Below are 14,667 nucleotides of genomic sequence, written 5' to 3' on the forward strand. Positions count from 1 at the left end.
CCAACAGGACAGTGATAGTGCATGGATCTCCACTACAATACTATATTCAGGGAAATTGTTGACTGTGGAGAATAGTGAATGGAAGTGGACACTGGTTGCCCCAACAGGAAGCACTTACTGAGTACAGAAAAACAAGCCAATGCTTCAGTTCGAGTAACCAAAGTAACTCTATCATCTGGTCAACTCGTTTCTTTGTTTCTCCTTGCTGGACACTTCTAGACTTGTACATCACCACCAAAATAGATCACAGGACCACAACACTCACCAGTGGGAATCTTCCAGCAGAAGACCATTCAGTGGACTGTAGTTTGAAGAACACAGTTGGGCAAATCCTGAGGTTTCTCCTATTCCTGAGGTGCTTCAGTGACTCAACCATGTCACTCTGGAAGTGCAGTGGTCCAATATTGAGGGCTTCTTTTTAGACCATTTGTTCAGCCAAGGAACAGTAACTCCACCTTTTATTCATGAAGTTTCCATAGCTGGGATTCAGGAGTATCCTTGTTTTGAAGTCAAGGTATCTCGAGAACAATAGACACTCTGGCCATTCGCTGATGCTCCCAGACATTGATGAGTCGTTCATTAGAATGCATAGACTGATGACTGTGATTTACAACCACGGAACATGCCATGGACCCTTCTGACTCATGGTGGCAGTTGTCCCCAACATTACCCCAACAGGAAGCACTTACTGCATCAAGGAAGCAAGTCTGTGCTGCTGTCTGGGTTGTGTTGGTGACAGATTTTGTCAAAAGAGCATCTCTTCAGCTTTCAGTCTTCAGTTGAAGAAGCCCCAGAAGAAACAACCCCAAATGGGAGCACTTATGGAAATAACCGATCATGAGTGACTCCATTTGAGGACGTCTCAAGGAGACATTTGTCAAAAAATCTTTACTTCCAGGTTGTAGTTTTGCCTGGTATAATCACCCCAACAAGTAGCACTTACTGCATTGGATAAACTAGTGAATGCTAAAGTTAGGGTAATGACAGAGGCCTGGCTTGAAAGTAACAGTGTGTAGTCACAGCGAATGGTTTTGGCAATTGAGTAACTTCTTGAAAGTTGAAAGGAAGAGCTCAGATTGGGTCAAGAGAAGGCTGAAATCATCTAGTCACCTTGAATATGACAAATGTGACTTTATTCTTGACATCATCTGCTCAGCTCTCAGTATTCTGTTGGAAAGGCCCCAGAAGAAACAACCCCAAAAGGGAGCACTTATGTGAAGTAGTTATCATGAGTGACTCCACTTGAGGATATTCCAACAGGACAGTGATAGTGCATGGATCTACACTACAATACAATACTAAATTCAGGGAAATTGTTGACTGTGGAGAATAGTGAATGGAAGTGGACACTGGTTGCCAAAGTTACCCCAACAGGAAGCACTTACTGAGTACAGAAAAACAAGCCAATGCTTCAGTTCGAGTAACCAAAGTAACTCTATCATCTGGTCGACTCGTTTCTTTGTTTCTCCTTGCTGGACACTTCTAGACTTGTACATCACCACCAAAATAGATCACAGGACCACAACACTCACCAGTGGGAATCTTCCAGCAGAAGACCATTCAGTGGACTGTAGTTTGAAGAACACAGTTGGGCACATCCTGAGGTTTCTCCTATTCCTGAGGTGCTTCAGTGACTCAACCATGTCACTCTGGAAGTGCAGTGGTCCAATATTGAGGGCTTCTTTTTAGACCAGTTGTTCAGCAACAGTAACTCCACCTTTTATTCATGAAGTTTCCATAGCTGGGATTCAGGAGTATCCTTGTTTTGAAGTCAAGGTTTCTCTAGAACAATAGACACTCTGGCCATTCGCTGATGCTCCCAAACATTGATGAGTCGTTCATTAGAATGCACAGACTGATGATTGTGATTTACATTCACACTTATGAGTTGCAAAGGACTACATCCAAATCGGTTTACAAAGGAATTTAACAGATATACATATATTTTTGTTGCATTCATGAAACATGAAGTTTGTAATTTGCAATGACTAAATTTGGATTTGTTTTCCCCCAAATTGATCGACTTGCCCCTCACCAAAAGTTAGCATCTGGACAAGAAAAAAATCCAGTGGAATGGCTTGGATGCTTTCTTTTCTTGGGAAAGTGGGACATCCCGCATCCATTCCCGGCTAATTCATTCTCTGAGTTGTTTGTTGTTTGCAATAGGGAGCACGTACTACACAAAGGAACGCAACTCTGAGTTGTGTTGCTGACACTTTGTGTTCGACTTGTTGTCAACATGTGAGGCTCTTGAACATTGGAAGTGGCATATTTTCCAAAAGTAATGGTTGTGACAGAGGCTTGATTTGAAGGAAACAAAATCTTTCCCGTCAATTGGAGCAAAGTGGGAAATGCCCAAAAAGTTTGGCACAACTTTGTTGTGACAGAGGTATGTGAATCGCAGCCGATCCAACTATCGTGTTTAGGGAATGTTTTCCGGTTTGAAAATTTCATCTCACCAAGAAGATGCAAGTGCGTTTAAAAAAAAAAAAAGAAAAAGAAAAAGAATCATTCCATCAGAAGCATTGGTGGTTCAGTGGGAGAATTCTCGCCTGCCACGCGGGGCACCCGGGTTCGATTCCCGGCCAATGCATTTGTCAAATAGTTTGTTGTTTGCAACACAGAGCACGTACTGCACAACGCAACTCTGGGTTGTGTTGCTGACACTTGGAGTTCACATGTGAGGCTTTTGACCATTGCAAGTTTCAGAATATTACGAGGTGGCAAAAAGCATGAAAGCCAACGCTCACATTGAGAGCCTGCCTGCCTTGTAGAATCACCCAAGCAAATATCCATCACTGCAATAGAAGTGGTCTATATTCCAAATGTTAGGGTTGTGGCAGAGACTAGACTTGAAGGAAACCAAAATTTTCTCATGAATTGGAGTAAAGTGGAAAATGCCGCAATTGTCTATCACAAGCTTCTTTCGACTCCATTGCACTGCCAGACGAGTGAACCATCTTTGGGTGGTGTCCGGTGGAATGTCAGCCGCGTCCTTTACCGACATATGTGAAGAAAAGAAGAGATACTCCCCGTCGGGGAATCGAACCCCGGTCTTCCGCGTGACAGGCGGAGATACTGTCCACTATACTAACGAGGACTTGAAAGTGTTGTTTTCTACAGAGGTATGTGAATCTCAGCTGGTCCAAGTATCGCTTCAAGGGAAGGTTTTCCAGTGTGAAGCAACAGACTTGTTCAAAATCAATCATTTGGTCAATACCTCTGTACAATTCAGTTGTGTGGCCATTCTTGACATCATCTTCTCAGCTCTCAGTATTCTGTTGGAAAGGCCCCAGAAGAAACAACCCCAAAAGGGAGCACTTATGGGAAGTAGTTATCATGAGTGACTCCACTTGAGGATATTCCAACAGGACAGTGATAGTGCATGGATCTCCACTACAATACTAAATTCAGGGAAATTGTTGACTGTGGAGAATAGTGAATGGAAGTGGACACTGGTTGCCAAAGTTACCCCAACAGGAAGCACTTACTGAGTACAGAAAAACAAGTCAATGCTTCAGTTCGAGTAACCAAAGTAACTCTATCATCTGGTCGACTCGTTTCTTTGTTTCTCCTTGCTGGACACTTCTAGACTTGTACATCACCACCAAAATAGATCACAGGACCACAACACTCACCAGTGGGAATCTTCCAGCAGAAGACCATTCAGTGGACTGTAGTTTGAAGAACACAGTTGGGCACATCCTGAGGTTTCTCCTATTCCTGAGGTGCTTCAGTGACTCAACCATGTCACTCTGGAAGTGCAGTGGTCCAATATTGAGGGCTTCTTTTTAGACCATTTGTTCAGCCAAGGAACAGTAACTCCACCTTTTATTCATGAAGTTTCCATAGCTGGGATTCAGGAGTATCCTTGTTTTGAAGTCAAGGTATCTCGAGAACAATAGACACTCTGGCCATTCGCTGATGCTCCCAGACATTGATGAGTCGTTCATTAGAATGCATAGACTGATGACTGTGATTTACAACCACGGAACATGCCATGGACCCTTCTGACTCATGGTGGCAGTTGTCCCCAACATTACCCCAACAGGAAGCACTTACTGCATCAAGGAAGCAAGTCTGTGCTGCTGTCTGGGTTGTGTTGGTGACAGATTTTGTCAAAAGAGCATCTCTTCAGCTTTCAGTCTTCAGTTGAAGAAGCCCCAGAAGAAACAACCCCAAATGGGAGCACTTATGGAAATAACCGATCATGAGTGACTCCATTTGAGGACGTCTCAAGGAGACATTTGTCAAAAAATCTTTACTTCCAGGTTGTAGTTTTGCCTGGTATAATCACCCCAACAAGTAGCACTTACTGCATTGGATAATCTAGTGAATGCTAAAGTTAGGGTAATGACAGAGGCCTGGCTTGAAAGTAACAGTGTGTAGTCACAGCGAATGGTTTTGGCAATTGAGTAACTTCTTGAAAGTTGAAAGGAAGAGCTCAGATTGGGACAAGAGAAGGCTGAAATCATCTAGTCACCTTGAATATGACAAATGTGACTTTATTCTTGACATCATCTGCTCAGCTCTCAGTATTCTGTTGGAAAGGCCCCAGAAGAAACAACCCCAAAAGGGAGCACTTATGTGAAGTAGTTATCATGAGTGACTCCACTTGAGGATATTCCAACAGGACAGTGATAGTGCATGGAACTGCACTACAATACTAAATTCAGGGAAATTGTTGACTGTGGAGAATAGTGAATGGAAGTGGACACTGGTTGCCAAAGTTACCCCAACAGGAAGCACTTACTGAGTACAGAAAAACAAGCCAATGCTTCAGTTCGAGTAACCAAAGTAACTCTATCATCTGGTCGACTCGTTTCTTTGTTTCTCCTTGCTGGACACTTCTAGACTTGTACATCACCACCAAAATAGATCACGGGACCACAACACTCACCAGTGGGAATCTTCCAGCAGAAGACCATTCAGTGGACTGTAGTTTGAAGAACACAGTTGGGCACATCCTGAGGTTTCTCCTATTCCTGAGGTGCTTCAGTGACTCAACCATGTCACTCTGGAAGTGCAGTGGTCCAATATTGAGGGCTTCTTTTTAGACCATTTGTTCAGCCAAGGAACAGTAACTCCACCTTTTATTCATGAAGTTTCAATAGCTGGGATTCAGGAGTATCCTTGTTTTGAAGTCAAGGTTTCTCTAGAACAATAGACACTCTGGCCATTCGCTGATGCTCCCAAACATTGATGAGTCGTTCATTAGAATGCATAGACTGATGACTGTGATTTACAACCACGGAACATGCCATGGACCCTTCTGACTCATGGTGGCAGTTGTCCCCAACATTACCCCAACAGGAAGCACTTACTGCATCAAGGAAGCAAGTCTGTGCTGCTGTCTGGGTTGTGTTGGTGACAGATTTTGTCAAAAGAGCATCTCTTCAGCATCACCGATCATGAGTGACTCCATTTGAGGACGTCTCAAGGAGACATTTGTCAAAAAATCTTTACTTCCAGGTTGTAGTTTTGCCTGGTATAATCACCCCAACAGGTAGCACTTACTGCATTGGATAATCTAGTGAATGCTAAAGTTAGGGTAATGACAGAGGCCTGGCTTGAAAGTAACAGTGTGTAGTCACAGCGAATGGTTTTGGCAATTGAGTAACTTCTTGAAAGTTGAAAGGAAGAGCTCAGATTGGGTCAAGAGAAGGCTGAAATCATCTAGTCACCTTGAATATGACAAATGTGACTTTATTCTTGACATCATGTGCTCAGCTCTCAGTATTCTGTTGGAAAGGCCCCAGAAGAAACAACCCCAAAAGGGAGCACTTATGTGAAGTAGTTATCATGAGTGACTCCACTTGAGGATATTCCAACAGGACAGTGATAGTGCATGGATCTACACTACAATACTAAATTCAGGGAAATTGTTGACTGTGAAGAATAGTGAATGGAAGTGGACACTGGTTGCCAAAGTTACCCCAACAGGAAGCACTTACTGAGTACAGAAAAACAAGCCAATGCTTCAGTTCGAGTAACCAAAGTAACTCTATCATCTGGTCGACTCGTTTCTTTGTTTCTCCTTGCTGGACACTTCTAGACTTGTACATCACCACCAAAATAGATCACAGGACCACAACACTCACCAGTGGGAATCTTCCAGCAGAAGACCATTCAGTGGACTGTAGTTTGAAGAACACAGTTGGGCACATCCTGAGGTTTCTCCTATTCCTGAGGTGCTTCAGTGACTCAACCATGTCACTCTGGAAGTGCAGTGGTCCAATATTGAGGGCTTCTTTTTAGACCAGTTGTTCAGCAACAGTAACTCCACCTTTTATTCATGAAGTTTCCATAGCTGGGATTCAGGAGTATCCTTGTTTTGAAGTCAAGGTTTCTCTAGAACAATAGACACTCTGGCCATTCGCTGATGCTCCCAAACATTGATGAGTCGTTCATTAGAATGCACAGACTGATGATTGTGATTTACATTCACACTTATGAGTTGCAAAGGACTACATCCAAATCGGTTTACAAAGGAATTTAACAGATATACATATATTTTTGTTGCATTCATGAAACATGAAGTTTGTAATTTGCAATGACTAAATTTGGATTTGTTTTCCCCCAAATTGATCGACTTGCCCCTCACCAAAAGTTAGCATCTGGACAAGAAAAAAATCCAGTGGAATGGCTTGGATGCTTTCTTTTCTTGGGAAAGTGGGACATCCCGCATCCATTCCCGGCTAATTCATTCTCTGAGTTTTTTGTTGTTTGCAATAGGGAGCACGTACTACACAAAGGAACGCAACTCTGAGTTGTGTTGCTGACACTTTGTGTTCGACTTGTTGTCAACATGTGAGGCTCTTGAACATTGGAAGTGGCATATTTTCCAAAAGTAATGGTTGTGACAGAGGCTTGATTTGAAGGAAACAAAATCTTTCCCGTCAATTGGAGCAAAGTGGGAAATGCCCAAAAAGTTTGGCACAACTTTGTTGTGACAGAGGTATGTGAATCGCAGCCGATCCAACTATCGTGTTTAGGGAATGTTTTCCGGTTTGAAAATTTCATCTCACCAAGGAGATGCAAGTGCGTTTAAAAAAAAAAAAAGAAAAAGAATCATTCCATCAGAAGCATTGGTGGTTCAGTGGGAGAATTCTCGCCTGCCACGCGGGGCACCCGGGTTCGATTCCCGGCCAATGCATTTGTCAAATAGTTTGTTGTTTGCAACACAGAGCACGTACTGCACAACGCAACTCTGGGTTGTGTTGCTGACACTTGGAGTTCACATGTGAGGCTTTTGACCATTGCAAGTTTCAGAATATTACGAGGTGGCAAAAAGCATGAAAGCCAACGCTCACATTGAGAGCCTGCCTGCCTTGCAGAATCACCCAAGCAAATATCCATCACTGCAATAGAAGTGGTCTATATTCCAAATGTTAGGGTTGTGGCAGAGACTAGACTTGAAGGAAACCAAAATTTTCTCATGAATTGGAGTAAAGTGGAAAATGCCGCAATTGTCTATCACAAGCTTCTTTCGACTCCATTGCACTGCCAGACGAGTGAACCATCTTTGGGTGGTGTCCGGTGGAATGTCAGCCGCGTCCTTTACCGACATATGTGAAGAAAAGAAGAGATACTCCCCGTCGGGGAATCGAACCCCGGTCTTCCGCGTGACAGGCGGAGATACTGTCCACTATACTAACGAGGACTTGAAAGTGTTGTTTTCTACAGAGGTATGTGAATCTCAGCTGGTCCAAGTATCGCTTCAAGGGAAGGTTTTCCAGTGTGAAGCAACAGACTTGTTCAAAATCAATCATTTGGTCAATACCTCTGTACAATTCAGTTGTGTGGCCATTCTTGACATCATCTTCTCAGCTCTCAGTATTCTGTTGGAAAGGCCCCAGAAGAAACAACCCCAAAAGGGAGCACTTATGGGAAGTAGTTATCATGAGTGACTCCACTTGAGGATATTCCAACAGGACAGTGATAGTGCATGGATCTCCACTACAATACTAAATTCAGGGAAATTGTTGACTGTGGAGAATAGTGAATGGAAGTGGACACTGGTTGCCCCAACAGGAAGCACTTACTGAGTACAGAAAAACAAGTCAATGCTTCAGTTCGAGTAACCAAAGTAACTCTATCATCTGGTCGACTCGTTTCTTTGTTTCTCCTTGCTGGACACTTCTAGACTTGTACATCACCACCAAAATAGATCACAGGACCACAACACTCACCAGTGGGAATCTTCCAGCAGAAGACCATTCAGTGGACTGTAGTTTGAAGAACACAGTTGGGCACATCCTGAGGTTTCTCCTATTCCTGAGGTGCTTCAGTGACTCAACCATGTCACTCTGGAAGTGCAGTGGTCCAATATTGAGGGCTTCTTTTTAGACCATTTGTTCAGCCAAGGAACAGTAACTCCACCTTTTATTCATGAAGTTTCCATAGCTGGGATTCAGGAGTATCCTTGTTTTGAAGTCAAGGTATCTCGAGAACAATAGACACTCTGGCCATTCGCTGATGCTCCCAGACATTGATGAGTCGTTCATTAGAATGCATAGACTGATGACTGTGATTTACAACCACGGAACATGCCATGGACCCTTCTGACTCATGGTGGCAGTTGTCCCCAACATTACCCCAACAGGAAGCACTTACTGCATCAAGGAAGCAAGTCTGTGCTGCTGTCTGGGTTGTGTTGGTGACAGATTTTGTCAAAAGAGCATCTCTTCAGCTTTCAGTCTTCAGTTGAAGAAGCCCCAGAAGAAACAACCCCAAATGGGAGCACTTATGGAAATAACCGATCATGAGTGACTCCATTTGAGGACGTCTCAAGGAGACATTTGTCAAAAAATCTTTACTTCCAGGTTGTAGTTTTGCCTGGTATAATCACCCCAACAAGTAGCACTTACTGCATTGGATAATCTAGTGAATGCTAAAGTTAGGGTAATGACAGAGGCCTGGCTTGAAAGTAACAGTGTGTAGTCACAGCGAATGGTTTTGGCAATTGAGTAACTTCTTGAAAGTTGAAAGGAAGAGCTCAGATTGGGACAAGAGAAGGCTGAAATCATCTAGTCACCTTGAATATGACAAATGTGACTTTATTCTTGACATCATCTGCTCAGCTCTCAGTATTCTGTTGGAAAGGCCCCAGAAGAAACAACCCCAAAAGGGAGCACTTATGTGAAGTAGTTATCATGAGTGACTCCACTTGAGGATATTCCAACAGGACAGTGATAGTGCATGGAACTGCACTACAATACTAAATTCAGGGAAATTGTTGACTGTGAAGAATAGTGAATGGAAGTGGACACTGGTTGCCAAAGTTACCCCAACAGGAAGCACTTACTGAGTACAGAAAAACAAGCCAATGCTTCAGTTCGAGTAACCAAAGTAACTCTATCATCTGGTCGACTCGTTTCTTTGTTTCTCCTTGCTGGACACTTCTAGACTTGTACATCACCACCAAAATAGATCACGGGACCACAACACTCACCAGTGGGAATCTTCCAGCAGAAGACCATTCAGTGGACTGTAGTTTGAAGAACACAGTTGGGCACATCCTGAGGTTTCTCCTATTCCTGAGGTGCTTCAGTGACTCAACCATGTCACTCTGGAAGTGCAGTGGTCCAATATTGAGGGCTTCTTTTTAGACCATTTGTTCAGCCAAGGAACAGTAACTCCACCTTTTATTCATGAAGTTTCAATAGCTGGGATTCAGGAGTATCCTTGTTTTGAAGTCAAGGTTTCTCTAGAACAATAGACACTCTGGCCATTCGCTGATGCTCCCAAACATTGATGAGTCGTTCATTAGAATGCATAGACTGATGACTGTGATTTACAACCACGGAACATGCCATGGACCCTTCTGACTCATGGTGGCAGTTGTCCCCAACATTACCCCAACAGGAAGCACTTACTGCATCAAGGAAGCAAGTCTGTGCTGCTGTCTGGGTTGTGTTGGTGACAGATTTTGTCAAAAGAGCATCTCTTCAGCATCACCGATCATGAGTGACTCCATTTGAGGACGTCTCAAGGAGACATTTGTCAAAAAATCTTTACTTCCAGGTTGTAGTTTTGCCTGGTATAATCACCCCAACAGGTAGCACTTACTGCATTGGATAATCTAGTGAATGCTAAAGTTAGGGTAATGACAGAGGCCTGGCTTGAAAGTAACAGTGTGTAGTCACAGCGAATGGTTTTGGCAATTGAGTAACTTCTTGAAAGTTGAAAGGAAGAGCTCAGATTGGGTCAAGAGAAGGCTGAAATCATCTAGTCACCTTGAATATGACAAATGTGACTTTATTCTTGACATCATGTGCTCAGCTCTCAGTATTCTGTTGGAAAGGCCCCAGAAGAAACAACCCCAAAAGGGAGCACTTATGTGAAGTAGTTATCATGAGTGACTCCACTTGAGGATATTCCAACAGGACAGTGATAGTGCATGGATCTACACTACAATACTAAATTCAGGGAAATTGTTGACTGTGAAGAATAGTGAATGGAAGTGGACACTGGTTGCCAAAGTTACCCCAACAGGAAGCACTTACTGAGTACAGAAAAACAAGCCAATGCTTCAGTTCGAGTAACCAAAGTAACTCTATCATCTGGTCGACTCGTTTCTTTGTTTCTCCTTGCTGGACACTTCTAGACTTGTACATCACCACCAAAATAGATCACAGGACCACAACACTCACCAGTGGGAATCTTCCAGCAGAAGACCATTCAGTGGACTGTAGTTTGAAGAACACAGTTGGGCACATCCTGAGGTTTCTCCTATTCCTGAGGTGCTTCAGTGACTCAACCATGTCACTCTGGAAGTGCAGTGGTCCAATATTGAGGGCTTCTTTTTAGACCAGTTGTTCAGCAACAGTAACTCCACCTTTTATTCATGAAGTTTCCATAGCTGGGATTCAGGAGTATCCTTGTTTTGAAGTCAAGGTTTCTCTAGAACAATAGACACTCTGGCCATTCGCTGATGCTCCCAAACATTGATGAGTCGTTCATTAGAATGCACAGACTGATGATTGTGATTTACATTCACACTTATGAGTTGCAAAGGACTACATCCAAATCGGTTTACAAAGGAATTTAACAGATATACATATATTTTTGTTGCATTCATGAAACATGAAGTTTGTAATTTGCAATGACTAAATTTGGATTTGTTTTCCCCCAAATTGATCGACTTGCCCCTCACCAAAAGTTAGCATCTGGACAAGAAAAAAATCCAGTGGAATGGCTTGGATGCTTTCTTTTCTTGGGAAAGTGGGACATCCCGCATCCATTCCCGGCTAATTCATTCTCTGAGTTTTTTGTTGTTTGCAATAGGGAGCACGTACTACACAAAGGAACGCAACTCTGAGTTGTGTTGCTGACACTTTGTGTTCGACTTGTTGTCAACATGTGAGGCTCTTGAACATTGGAAGTGGCATATTTTCCAAAAGTAATGGTTGTGACAGAGGCTTGATTTGAAGGAAACAAAATCTTTCCCGTCAATTGGAGCAAAGTGGGAAATGCCCAAAAAGTTTGGCACAACTTTGTTGTGACAGAGGTATGTGAATCGCAGCCGATCCAACTATCGTGTTTAGGGAATGTTTTCCGGTTTGAAAATTTCATCTCACCAAGGAGATGCAAGTGCGTTTAAAAAAAAAAAAAGAAAAAGAATCATTCCATCAGAAGCATTGGTGGTTCAGTGGGAGAATTCTCGCCTGCCACGCGGGGCACCCGGGTTCGATTCCCGGCCAATGCATTTGTCAAATAGTTTGTTGTTTGCAACACAGAGCACGTACTGCACAACGCAACTCTGGGTTGTGTTGCTGACACTTGGAGTTCACATGTGAGGCTTTTGACCATTGCAAGTTTCAGAATATTACGAGGTGGCAAAAAGCATGAAAGCCAACGCTCACATTGAGAGCCTGCCTGCCTTGCAGAATCACCCAAGCAAATATCCATCACTGCAATAGAAGTGGTCTATATTCCAAATGTTAGGGTTGTGGCAGAGACTAGACTTGAAGGAAACCAAAATTTTCTCATGAATTGGAGTAAAGTGGAAAATGCCGCAATTGTCTATCACAAGCTTCTTTCGACTCCATTGCACTGCCAGACGAGTGAACCATCTTTGGGTGGTGTCCGGTGGAATGTCAGCCGCGTCCTTTACCGACATATGTGAAGAAAAGAAGAGATACTCCCCGTCGGGGAATCGAACCCCGGTCTTCCGCGTGACAGGCGGAGATACTGTCCACTATACTAACGAGGACTTGAAAGTGTTGTTTTCTACAGAGGTATGTGAATCTCAGCTGGTCCAAGTATCGCTTCAAGGGAAGGTTTTCCAGTGTGAAGCAACAGACTTGTTCAAAATCAATCATTTGGTCAATACCTCTGTACAATTCAGTTGTGTGGCCATTCTTGACATCATCTTCTCAGCTCTCAGTATTCTGTTGGAAAGGCCCCAGAAGAAACAACCCCAAAAGGGAGCACTTATGGGAAGTAGTTATCATGAGTGACTCCACTTGAGGATATTCCAACAGGACAGTGATAGTGCATGGATCTCCACTACAATACTAAATTCAGGGAAATTGTTGACTGTGGAGAATAGTGAATGGAAGTGGACACTGGTTGCCCCAACAGGAAGCACTTACTGAGTACAGAAAAACAAGTCAATGCTTCAGTTCGAGTAACCAAAGTAACTCTATCATCTGGTCGACTCGTTTCTTTGTTTCTCCTTGCTGGACACTTCTAGACTTGTACATCACCACCAAAATAGATCACAGGACCACAACACTCACCAGTGGGAATCTTCCAGCAGAAGACCATTCAGTGGACTGTAGTTTGAAGAACACAGTTGGGCACATCCTGAGGTTTCTCCTATTCCTGAGGTGCTTCAGTGACTCAACCATGTCACTCTGGAAGTGCAGTGGTCCAATATTGAGGGCTTCTTTTTAGACCATTTGTTCAGCCAAGGAACAGTAACTCCACCTTTTATTCATGAAGTTTCCATAGCTGGGATTCAGGAGTATCCTTGTTTTGAAGTCAAGGTATCTCGAGAACAATAGACACTCTGGCCATTCGCTGATGCTCCCAGACATTGATGAGTCGTTCATTAGAATGCATAGACTGATGACTGTGATTTACAACCACGGAACATGCCATGGACCCTTCTGACTCATGGTGGCAGTTGTCCCCAACATTACCCCAACAGGAAGCACTTACTGCATCAAGGAAGCAAGTCTGTGCTGCTGTCTGGGTTGTGTTGGTGACAGATTTTGTCAAAAGAGCATCTCTTCAGCTTTCAGTCTTCAGTTGAAGAAGCCCCAGAAGAAACAACCCCAAATGGGAGCACTTATGGAAATAACCGATCATGAGTGACTCCATTTGAGGACGTCTCAAGGAGACATTTGTCAAAAAATCTTTACTTCCAGGTTGTAGTTTTGCCTGGTATAATCACCCCAACAAGTAGCACTTACTGCATTGGATAATCTAGTGAATGCTAAAGTTAGGGTAATGACAGAGGCCTGGCTTGAAAGTAACAGTGTGTAGTCACAGCGAATGGTTTTGGCAATTGAGTAACTTCTTGAAAGTTGAAAGGAAGAGCTCAGATTGGGACAAGAGAAGGCTGAAATCATCTAGTCACCTTGAATATGACAAATGTGACTTTATTCTTGACATCATCTGCTCAGCTCTCAGTATTCTGTTGGAAAGGCCCCAGAAGAAACAACCCCAAAAGGGAGCACTTATGTGAAGTAGTTATCATGAGTGACTCCACTTGAGGATATTCCAACAGGACAGTGATAGTGCATGGAACTGCACTACAATACTAAATTCAGGGAAATTGTTGACTGTGAAGAATAGTGAATGGAAGTGGACACTGGTTGCCAAAGTTACCCCAACAGGAAGCACTTACTGAGTACAGAAAAACAAGCCAATGCTTCAGTTCGAGTAACCAAAGTAACTCTATCATCTGGTCGACTCGTTTCTTTGTTTCTCCTTGCTGGACACTTCTAGACTTGTACATCACCACCAAAATAGATCACGGGACCACAACACTCACCAGTGGGAATCTTCCAGCAGAAGACCATTCAGTGGACTGTAGTTTGAAGAACACAGTTGGGCACATCCTGAGGTTTCTCCTATTCCTGAGGTGCTTCAGTGACTCAACCATGTCACTCTGGAAGTGCAGTGGTCCAATATTGAGGGCTTCTTTTTAGACCATTTGTTCAGCCAAGGAACAGTAACTCCACCTTTTATTCATGAAGTTTCAATAGCTGGGATTCAGGAGTATCCTTGTTTTGAAGTCAAGGTTTCTCTAGAACAATAGACACTCTGGCCATTCGCTGATGCTCCCAAACATTGATGAGTCGTTCATTAGAATGCATAGACTGATGACTGTGATTTACAACCACGGAACATGCCATGGACCCTTCTGACTCATGGTGGCAGTTGTCCCCAACATTACCCCAACAGGAAGCACTTACTGCATCAAGGAAGCAAGTCTGTGCTGCTGTCTGGGTTGTGTTGGTGACAGATTTTGTCAAAAGAGCATCTCTTCAGCATCACCGATCATGAGTGACTCCATTTGAGGACGTCTCAAGGAGACATTTGTCAAAAAATCTTTACTTCCAGGTTGTAGTTTTGCCTGGTATAATCACCCCAACAGGTAGCACTTACTGCATTGGATAATCTAGTGAATGCTAAAGTTAGGGTAATGAC

The 14,667-nt window shown here is 43.3% G+C and overlaps 6 non-coding genes across 6 annotated transcripts; 3 read left to right on the top strand and 3 right to left on the bottom strand.

Moving 5' to 3' along the window:
- The first annotated feature begins 2,522 nt into the window (after window positions 1-2,522).
- On the top strand, window positions 2,523-2,593 carry trnag-gcc (transfer RNA glycine (anticodon GCC)). Its single transcript has one exon. It is a non-coding gene; the product is annotated as a tRNA-Gly (tRNA).
- A 435-nt stretch (window positions 2,594-3,028) lies between these two features.
- On the bottom strand, window positions 3,029-3,100 carry trnad-guc (transfer RNA aspartic acid (anticodon GUC)). Its single transcript has one exon. It is a non-coding gene; the product is annotated as a tRNA-Asp (tRNA).
- A 3,985-nt stretch (window positions 3,101-7,085) lies between these two features.
- Window positions 7,086-7,156, top strand: trnag-gcc (transfer RNA glycine (anticodon GCC)). The gene has a single exon. It is a non-coding gene; the product is annotated as a tRNA-Gly (tRNA).
- A 435-nt stretch (window positions 7,157-7,591) lies between these two features.
- On the bottom strand, window positions 7,592-7,663 carry trnad-guc (transfer RNA aspartic acid (anticodon GUC)). Its single transcript has one exon. It is a non-coding gene; the product is annotated as a tRNA-Asp (tRNA).
- A 3,976-nt stretch (window positions 7,664-11,639) lies between these two features.
- On the top strand, window positions 11,640-11,710 carry trnag-gcc (transfer RNA glycine (anticodon GCC)). Its single transcript has one exon. It is a non-coding gene; the product is annotated as a tRNA-Gly (tRNA).
- Window positions 11,711-12,145: 435 nt separating this feature from the next.
- Window positions 12,146-12,217, bottom strand: trnad-guc (transfer RNA aspartic acid (anticodon GUC)). The gene has a single exon. It is a non-coding gene; the product is annotated as a tRNA-Asp (tRNA).
- Window positions 12,218-14,667: the final 2,450 nt, after the last annotated feature.

Source organism: Synchiropus splendidus, chromosome 13, assembly GCF_027744825.2.
Source record: "Synchiropus splendidus isolate RoL2022-P1 chromosome 13, RoL_Sspl_1.0, whole genome shotgun sequence".
In the NCBI taxonomy this organism is placed as follows: domain Eukaryota; kingdom Metazoa; phylum Chordata; class Actinopteri; order Syngnathiformes; family Callionymidae; genus Synchiropus; species Synchiropus splendidus.